Source organism: Camelus bactrianus, chromosome 20, assembly GCF_048773025.1.
Source record: "Camelus bactrianus isolate YW-2024 breed Bactrian camel chromosome 20, ASM4877302v1, whole genome shotgun sequence".
NCBI classification, from domain to species: Eukaryota; Metazoa; Chordata; class Mammalia; order Artiodactyla; family Camelidae; genus Camelus; species Camelus bactrianus.
In genome coordinates, this window is record NC_133558.1 from 2,456,073 (window position 1) to 2,465,494 (window position 9,422).

The window sequence follows — 9,422 nt, forward strand, 5'->3', positions numbered from 1 at the left end:
CTCCAACTTACAGTGTTAGATTTTCTAAAACAAAATTTTCCTCTGCAGATGAACCATTAATGATGGTGGTGAAGGATCGAGGAACACACTCCTGGCTGATTTCCTTCTGAAAGGAAGGCAGAGAATGAGGAACTGTGCTCCAGGGCTGTTTCCCTGTGACGCATGGGGGGCACTTGGTGGAGACGTGGCCGGGGGCACAGCTGGGCCCAACTAAGCTGCCAGGAACCCGGGAGCCACAGCCGGCCACTCCCCCCAGACACCTTAGCCTGAGAAATGCAGCACTTCTCTGGGATTCATTCCTCCCTTGCCCTCCTCAGGGAAAGAGACGGTGACGAGGGCTCTGATGGGCCCATCACTGTGCTTTCAGAGGTTCCCCCCAGTGACCTCTCCTCCACACTGCAGAGCAAGTCCCAGGAGCAACACGGACCAGGGAGTCATCCAGGGAAGCCAGGCAGGGTTCCCGCACAGGCCTCGGACAAAGGAGCCGCTTCCACAGGGCAGGTCTCGGTCACTGAAGCAGGAGGAATCTGAACCTGGCCTGCATCTCCATCCGTCCAGTTCTGTGAACATCACTGCACCTGCTGTGTCCCCAGCACCTGGCGTGGGTGGCAGTGATCACAGCAGTGGGAGTCCCAGCAGTGGGGGTGGTCTGGGGGCACGGTCAGCCCCCTCCCTCGGCCATCTGCTAACCTACCTCTGCTGCGTGCTAAGTTGTCACCTAGATGGTGTGTCGTCAATGTATGCATCCTATTTCAGCATCCTTGATTCGGCATCCTCCAGCAACCCTGAAGCTTGGATTTGGGCTGTGTTTGCAGAGGACACTGCAGACAGCAAGGATTCTGTTCTGTACCAGCTAGAGGCGGTGTGTGTGGGGGTGTCAGGGCTTAATTCCATGAGTGCCCATTGGGCTCCTGTCCTCTTTCGACCCCCTGAGGAGATGCCCTGGCAGGAGCCTGCCAATGTCACCCGTGTCTGTCCCCAGCCCTGCCCGGCCCAGCAGCCTCAGGCTCTCAGACACTCTTGTGCCTCCGCCGGCCCTCCGTCCTCCTCCCACACCCTGCGTCCTGCTGGATGCGGTCCCCGGTCATCTCTTACTCTCCACCCTTTTCCTTGCTGACCTCCTTCACTCTCACACCTTCAGCAACTACAGCCTGATAATTCCTCAGGTGTCTGTACCCCTTCTCCGCCCAGCTCTGGAGTCCGCCGCCTGGGGGGCCACCTGCACCCGGGACGCAGCCCCGCGCCGTCATGACGCTCCCACAAACGTTGTTTGCTCCCTAAACCTCCAGAGTGTGCTCCCCTGAGACGGGACGAGGGCCCCCCAGCACCTTCTCCTCGGGCCCCCCGCAGCCAAGGTCGCCCGCCCTGCTGACAGCCTGAACATTTCCCTTCGTATTTCCTTCTTCGTCTCGGCCATCGCTGCCCTGAGGCCCTCTTCCTGTTCTGCGCAGAGGACGGATGACTTCCTGTAATAGCCTCTCTGTGCTGCACCTAAGCACCCTTGTCCCCGTCCACTTTCCAGCCTCCGCCAGAGCGACTTCTTAACAAAGTTAATCATCCGATCGCCCCGCTCGCGGCCCCCGCGGCCCCCTGCCCCGCAGGGCGGTGAGAGTCCCACGCTCAGGGCAGCTGCGCGCAGGGCGCGTTAACCCGCACGGCCCACGAGGCACAGACGGTGTTCACCCCCATTTTAGAGCTGAACGAGCTGAGGCCGAGAGGCCACTTGCTCGTGTACTAAGGGGTGAGGCCGGAACTCAAGCCTCTGTGAGTCCCCGGAGCAGAGGGGCCCTTTTGTTCTCGAATAAAACCTCGCGCGGAACCCCGCAGCCGGACATGGAAGCCGCGAAAGTGCAGTTCTCGCGATGGAACGGGGGCGGGGGGACAGGGAGGGGGTGGACACAGGACCTGAAGCCACACCCGCTCAGCCTCTGCCCCCCCCCCCCGCCTCCCCCGCCAGCGGCCCCGAGGCTCCCTCCTGGGGCACCGGGCGCTGCGGGGCCTGGGGGCTGACGGCCGGCTCAGCCGGCACTCCGGCTCAAAGCAGACCCCGGGGCTGCGCTCCCGGCCGTGCTCAGCGCAGCGGGCCGGGTGAGGGCGAGAGTCCGGGCTTGTGGGCGAGGAAGGCGTGAGCCCAGTAGGCAGGGCGGTGCTGAGAGGAACCAGGGTGCCAGGGAGGTGGGGTCCCAGGGTGGGGACAGAGCTGCGGGTCAGAGGGCTCAGGATGTGACGTGAGGTGTGCCCCCTGCGGCCCAGACGGGCGGGATCTGCAGGCTGAGCGGCCTCGGCTCAGGGTCGTCCCTGCTCCCCGTCCCCCGCCCCCTGCTCCTGCTCCGGCTCCGGCTCTGCACCCATCCCTCCGCCTGGCCCTCCGTCCCGCCCCCCGCCCCCCCCCCCCCCCCCCCCGGCCAGGGCCCACATGCGCCTCCAGACACAGCTTCTGTGCCCCTGCCCTCCGAGCCAGGGCCCTTCCTGACTCACCTTGCCTCCCTCGGTGCTTCCCGGCCACTCCGCCTTTGCAGTGGCACCTAGCATTGCCCGGATGTCCTGATCTCTGTCCCTGGTCCCCAGACCAATCTCATCAGAAGGCACTCGGGGTCCGAAGGCATCAAATCTTTCAGCTCCCAGGTGATCCTGTGTGCAACCAAGGTGAGAACATCTGAGCATGAATGGAGAGTCCAGGGCAGGGAGCGCCACCTCCATCTCCACCTCCTGGGGGGCCTGACCCTGACAGGTGCTTGATGAGGGAGTGCGTGAGCCAGAGAGCCTTGGAGAGCAGAGCAGAAGCTGCCTGGGCAGGGCCTGTACCCCACCCTCCCCCTTCTCTCCGAGGATGCCCTGCACACAGGCCCAGTTTTCCTCTCCCCCTCCTTCCAATCAAGCTGGCTCTCCCAGGCTTGCTCGCTGAGGTCAGCAGAAACCACAGACTCTTTCAGAGTCCTGACTGGCCTTTGATGTCGTCCAGTTTCCTTTTCATCAGCGGCGTGAGCCCATGGGGACTAGTCGGGGGGTGGTGCAGTCACTGGCCACCCTTCACCCAGCCACAGCGTTCACTGCCTGCTATACCAGCTCCCAGGGGTCAGGCCAGCCGAGCTGCCCGCAGGGTCCAGGAGGAGGTCCTGCCAGAGCCACAGGACATGCCCACTGAGCATCCAGTGAGACGGTGCCTCTGGGTGCCCGATACCAGGCTTGTCCCCACGCTAGGAGCCCCTTTCCATGTCTCATAATCCACGAGCCCAATAGGAGGCAGTGGGGCCGGCGGGGACACAAAGGTCCCCCACCTGGTGCAGGAACAAGAGGTGCTGAGTCACCCCAGCAGGGGCCCCAGTGAGACAGGACCAGGCATGAAACACGAGCCCATCTCTACCAAAGTTGCTTCCTCTGTAGCAGAGTCTTTATCCCATGCTTGCTTTGGTATGGATGGTGGCCCCCTGGCCACCACTCCAACTTAAAGAATGACCTCAAAGAAGGCCATTTTGGGGTGACTGCCATGTGCCTGGGTCCCCGCCACTGAAGCAGGGTCTCCCCACTGTTTCCCACATCCCCAGCACATGCTCTGGTTGTACAAGCCTCTTGAACTGTAGTGTCCGACTGGCCATGCAGCCGTCGTCCCCTACGGCCCCCTGCCCACGGTGGAAAGCACCCCAGGCTTCTGAGATTAGCCCTGGTTGGGGGAATTATCTCGCCCTTTCCCTCCCTGAGGACGAAGCCCCGGAGGCAGGTGCCCCAGGCCACAGCGCGACTGCACCAGACACTCCCTCTGACTCAGTGAAGCCAGCACAGCGAGCTCCTGGGCTGAGCGTGCGACCGCCTCTTTATGGAGACAAGCAGCCATCTCCACGAACACGAGATGGAGTAATTAACGCAGGCTTTCATAAACATCTAGGAAACATTCCCCAGGAAAACCTGTTCTAAAGTCTCCTCAATCTAATTGAACGCCTTCCTGGTCGTCTGTCTGCTGTGTCGCAAAGGGACGGCTGCACTTGATTCTATCACCCTAAAACTAGCCACTTATGAGACGCGTGTCCAGGTACCAGAAGTGCCAGGGGCCCGGCTCCCGGCCGCTGAGCCGGGACCCAGAGGTTACGGCTGAAATGGGAAACGTTTGAGGGAAGTGGCAGGGTTTCCACAGCGGGAGGGGCGCTGTTAATACAGGGCATGCGTGTCCCCTCGTGGAGGACGGCCACACACGGCTGGTGCCACAGGGCTCCGAGAGGCCAGGAGGAACATCTGGGAAGTGATGCCCTCCCTCCTCTGAGAGCCGGCCTGCCACACCAAGGTCCCCGTCACGCCGGGGCCTGGGATTCCCGCTGGGATTCCACCCTGGGGACCATCTGTTGATTTTAGAGCCCGGCTGGCTTCCTCCTCCCTCCTCACTGATGCGCCCGAGGTCAGGGAACATCCGTGAAAACCTTACTCACCTGGCAGCTGGCTTCCGGGAGCCTCCGGGGCTGGGTGGCGGCTGGCCTGGTGTTTCCAGAACGCTTGCTGAGAAGGCAGGCTGAGAAATGGAAACTACCACGTTGACCCTTTGAGAAGGGACATTTCACCTGTACCCAGTGCTTGGGGGTTTTTAATGATGCAGAGCGGGTTCCAGTGAGGAGGGTGCACGGATGAGAGACGGTGACAGCCGGGAGGGAACTGGGGGGGCTGCCCCCGCATTCTGATTCGCACAGGCTTTATGTCTTCAAACACTTTCACGTCTGGCTCCACTGGCTCCCAGGAGCGATAAGACCATTACACAGATGTGGGTACAGAGGCTCAGAGACACCTTGTGAACTGTACACGCTGAGACCCTTGAGACGTAAATCCGGGTTTTCTGACTCCGAATCCAGTGTCTAACAGAGCTGGACAAATCTTCCGAGAGCAAAGGAAAACCCAGCACTCACTGAAGACCTACTGTGTGTCTAGGGCATTGTTTTCCTATTAAACCCTCACCCAGGCCAGCCCGGTAGGTATGACTGCCTGTTTCACGGAAGAGGAAGCAAAGTCAGCATTAAATAATTTGACCGGCTAGAAAGTGGCAGGAGTCGGGGTTAAAACCCAGCTCTGCCTGCCTTTAAAGCCAATTTTCTCTCCTCGCTGTTAATCTAGTCCTTTAAAATTACATACGAGGAAACAGAGACCCAAGGGGTTAAACGCGACCTGCAGGATGCACAGCGGGTCGGGGCAGAGCTGAGCCTCGACGCTCACCCGTGGCCCCATGAGGCTCTGGGACCGTGTTATTGTCTCACTGTCGCTGCCCTGAAATCTAACAAGACCACAATGAAGGACCCAGTGAGTTCTTTACAAGCAGCGCTAACATTTAGCAGAACTGAGTGATGAAAGAGGCCAGGGCTTCAAAATGCCCCAAAGAATGGCATCAAAGCTCGCGGCCAGGGGCGGATCCGGGTCAGTCCTATATATAGATATAATTGTCTGCCAGCATTTTCAACTAGCTTGTCTGAGCTGCCTCGTAAACTCTTTAAAGTCCTGTTTCTCCACGGGTACCGGGCTCTGTGTGGGGAAATCTGTGGATGTCAAATGGCTAACCCTATTGATTATCTCATTGTCTGAAGTGGCCGACTGTGACTCTGTTCAAACAAATAAAGGGACCATAACCCAAGGCAGCCACCTGAATTGTGGGCACACAGTCCACGTGGTGGCTGCGGAGGCATGGAGCCCCGGACGGCCCCAGAGAAAGACAGATGTGGAGGCTCCCCCGGCAGTCCTCCCAGCGGTGACAAAATGAGCCGCAGGCGGAGGAGGGCATTTGGACATATGGTCACTATCCAGGGAGAAGCAGAAGAGATGCTGACGTCAAGACAAAACGGGGGCTGTGACCCTCGCGGTGACTCTGCTTCCTGTTCCAGGCTAGTTGGCAGGGATGCTGGTAGGAGGAACACTTACTCACTGTCAAGACTTACTGGTCTCCACTCTCCACAGTTACCTGAGACTCTGAAGAGATGGGAGGGTCTTACAAGTGGAAGAGGGTATTTCTCAAGGACACTGGTTGGGGCTCAGATGCTCTGCGTGAAGTTCTGCCAGTATCTCTTTGCTGTTGTAAATTTTCATGAAGGCCAATTAGGATGGGGCGGGGTGGTGGGGAGAAAGTGGATCTGACCCACACACCAAGAATAAAGCAGCCCGCCCCTCCCAGGGGTCGGAGTAAAGCCAGTGAGGGGACAATGGGACAGGGTCTCAGAGCCGGCAGGAAGGAAGTGACGGGGCATCAGGTGGGGACGCGGGACGTAATACCTGAGGTCTGACTACCCGACTGTCTTGCCATGGGGCTGGGTTCGCGGCTGTCTAAGAGGCCCTTCGGGTCTTGTGGAACCTTTCCCAAGCTATTTCCCCAGTGTCCGGCTGGGGATGAAATCGGGAAGAGAATAAAACCCACCCATTAGGATATGCTGACCTCAGAAATCCCCGCTCAGCTGACACACCGGTTACCACACTGAGTGTGCTGACACTGTTCAGGGCTCTCCAGAAAGTCCTGGAGAGGTGCCTAAATTAATCAAATGATTGACAGCCTTCCATAAGAGGGAACAAAAATGTGGCCTCTTTCTCTCCAGAATGGTAAGGCTGAGAAGGAAAATCACAAAGTTGTACCAGGTTCATCCAAAGCAAAGACAGGGAGGTGCTGCTTCAGTGCAGCAAGAGGAAAACCTGGAATGGTTCCTAGAGGGGGAGCCCGGAACATTGGCAGTGTCGGGGGCCCCTTCTCACGGGTTAGTCATTAAGGGCAGCTGTGCCTTCTCAGGACCTTCCCTGGTGACACTACTGTCAACAGACAGGCTTTGAATGGACTGTTGAGAGGGGCGTGCATCTCACCCATTTCAGCGTTTTGTTTTAACGTGATTTGGGGAGTTAAGGGCATTTTGCAAGAATGCTGCGGACAAAGTAAGCTGGGATGTTTGCCGTGAACTCCAAACTAATCAAACCCTGAAAGTCACATGTGAGGTTTTTTTAAAAAAAAATAGCCAACAGTACACAGAAAGCAGCAACCATCTGAGATCTGTGCTTCCTCGGAGCCACTGGGGACAATGAGCCGCATCTAAGAAGGGAAAGCAAGGACGACCGGCTGTGGCTGGTCATAGCTGGGGGTCATGCAAGTCCCTGGCGCCATCCGTAATGCAGAAAAAGTCTTACGCAGTTTAGGAAATACGAGGCGACCAGCGTTATCCACTGGCTGCCCGGATGACTTGATCGGTAATTGATCAGGCTCTGCTTTGTTACAGCTTTTCTTCTGTCTCAAATAATTGACTCCCAACCCACGAGACAAGAATCACTGGCAGGGCTTCAAACCCCTTTGCCCAGCACACGTCACCCGTGGAGTTGGTAACGTTCATCACACATTATACGGACTGCTGTTTTTCATATCAGCACTGATGGGGTTAATGAGATACAGGTGTAACAGAAAACGTCACTGAAGTTTACTGGCCCTTTTTGTCATCTTCAGTAAACGTGGGTGCTGAGTACAGATACTGTTATAAGTTTATGTCTTTCGTGGGGAGGGTATAGCTTCGTGGTAGAGTGCATGCTTAGGATGCATGAGATCCTGGGTTCAATCCCCAGGACCTCCATTAAAAAATAGAGAAAAATTTTAAAATATTAAAAAAAAAAGTTTATGTCTTTCAGACTGCGGTTTAAAAACAGTATCTATTATCCCTGTTCTTTGATTATAAAAAATAATGAATTCTTATCTTCCATTTATTGACCAGCTGTGACGTGTCTGGCTGTATGTGAAGCCCTTCACGTAAAATATCTCATTTAATCCTCATGACAACTTAACAAGTTAGTGCAACCCTTGTTTTATAGATGAAGAAACTGAGGCTTGAAGAGTTCCAGGAACTTACCGACGGCCCCACAGGTAACAAGAGGCAGACACAGGCCTGGCCTTTGTGAGCAGGCCCACCGATACTTGAATTAAAGTGAAAGGAAGTGTCTCTCATACCCTTTCTGTTCAGACGAAAGGGCGACAATATCTGAGGTTTTGTCCTCCAGTCATTTTTTCCTTGTTTTTTTTTCACTGAAGTGGTTTTATGCAGAACATTTTACTTTATATTTTCATAAGGCATCTTTATATATCAATTTTTTCTATAGTATCATGCACTGTCCGTTGTATGATTGAATTATGTTTTATTTGACCGTATTTCCCTATTTTTGGCCATTTAGATGGTTTCTAACATTCATTATTAAATAACATTATGTGGCAGATTGTGACACCTGCCCGCCCACTTAGTATTTGCCTCTTGTCAAGATACACAGTTCACTTCTCCAGTCCTCAAATCTGTTTTGGCTGTGTGACTTGACTTCTAGGGGGATGTTAGTAAGCAGAGACTGGAGGTGTGCTTGCACAATGGGTACGGCTTCTGGGCTGTTCTTAGGAACCCTACAATGGCCACCACCTGAAGAAGCCAGGCCAGCCTGCTGGATGATGGGATATGTGGCCCAGTCGCCCTGTCACCCTAGCCAACAACTTCCCAACTGCCAGACCTGTAAGTGAGGTTATCTCAGATCATCCAGGGGCCAGCTAACCTGCCAGCTGACCACAGACATGTGGCAGAGCCCAGCAGGACTCAGACAAGCTGACCTGGATGAAAAGGATCACTCAGCTGACCTACAGAATTGTGAGCCTATTAAACGGCTGCTGTAAGACTTGGGGTGGTTTGTTACACAGCAAAGCCTACTGATACATGTTGCAATGACTAATCTCTCACACACGAGCTTATGAGTAGAAGTTACAACATGAAGTGAGGATGGAGTGAGGATGGAGTGAGGCCTAGGAATGGGATAGGGTTTAGAGATGAAGTAAGGAGAAGGGGGCTCAGGAATGGGACAGAGTCATAAATGGAATGAGCATTTAGGACAGAGACGGGAGGATCAAGAGTAAGTGAGGACATCTGTATGCATTCACTCGGTAACTTTCAAAATCTGAATGTTTCCTAGATTACTATGTTGCACCAAAATGTTGTCTACCAGAGAGTGCGTATTGCACCCTGTACTCACTAACAACACGTATTATTCTTTTTCCTCTTTGCTGGTATGTTAAGTAAAACTCACATCTTCATGCTTGGATCTTGCACTCTGCGGTTATGGGTGGAGCTGAATTTGTTTTCACAGTCACTCCATTTTTCTTTTCCCTATTCATGTCCTTGGTCCATTTTACACTGGACGTTCCTCTAACTCTTACTAATCTTCAAACTTTTTGTCACAGATGTTGCAAATATTTTCCTAGATAACAGTTTGCCTTTTGATTATTTTTACAAGTCTTTTAAAAATTTCAACTTGATCGAGATACAATTTACGTAAATAAAATGAAGCCATTTAAAGTGTGAAGTTTGATGAGTCTTGACAAATGTCTATACCTGTGTAACCACCATCACAACCAAAATTTGGAACATTTTCATCACTCCTAAAATTCTTCCATGCTCGTTTCCAGC

The 9,422-nt window shown here is 54.5% G+C and overlaps 1 long non-coding RNA gene across 2 annotated transcripts; it reads right to left on the minus strand.

Annotated features, from left to right (window-relative positions):
- Positions 1–689: 689 nt before the first annotated feature.
- Positions 690–7,151, minus strand: LOC141574186 (uncharacterized). 2 transcript variants are annotated; one of them, XR_012500921.1, is made up of 3 exons: positions 4,419–7,151; positions 2,479–2,631; positions 690–821 (listed from the first exon to the last, which is right to left on the minus strand). It is a non-coding gene; the product is annotated as an uncharacterized LOC141574186 (long non-coding RNA). The 2 variants fall into 2 exon arrangements; XR_012500922.1 differs by lacking the exon at positions 4,419–7,151 and adding an exon at positions 2,724–4,409.
- Between the last annotated feature and the right edge of the window lie 2,271 nt (positions 7,152–9,422).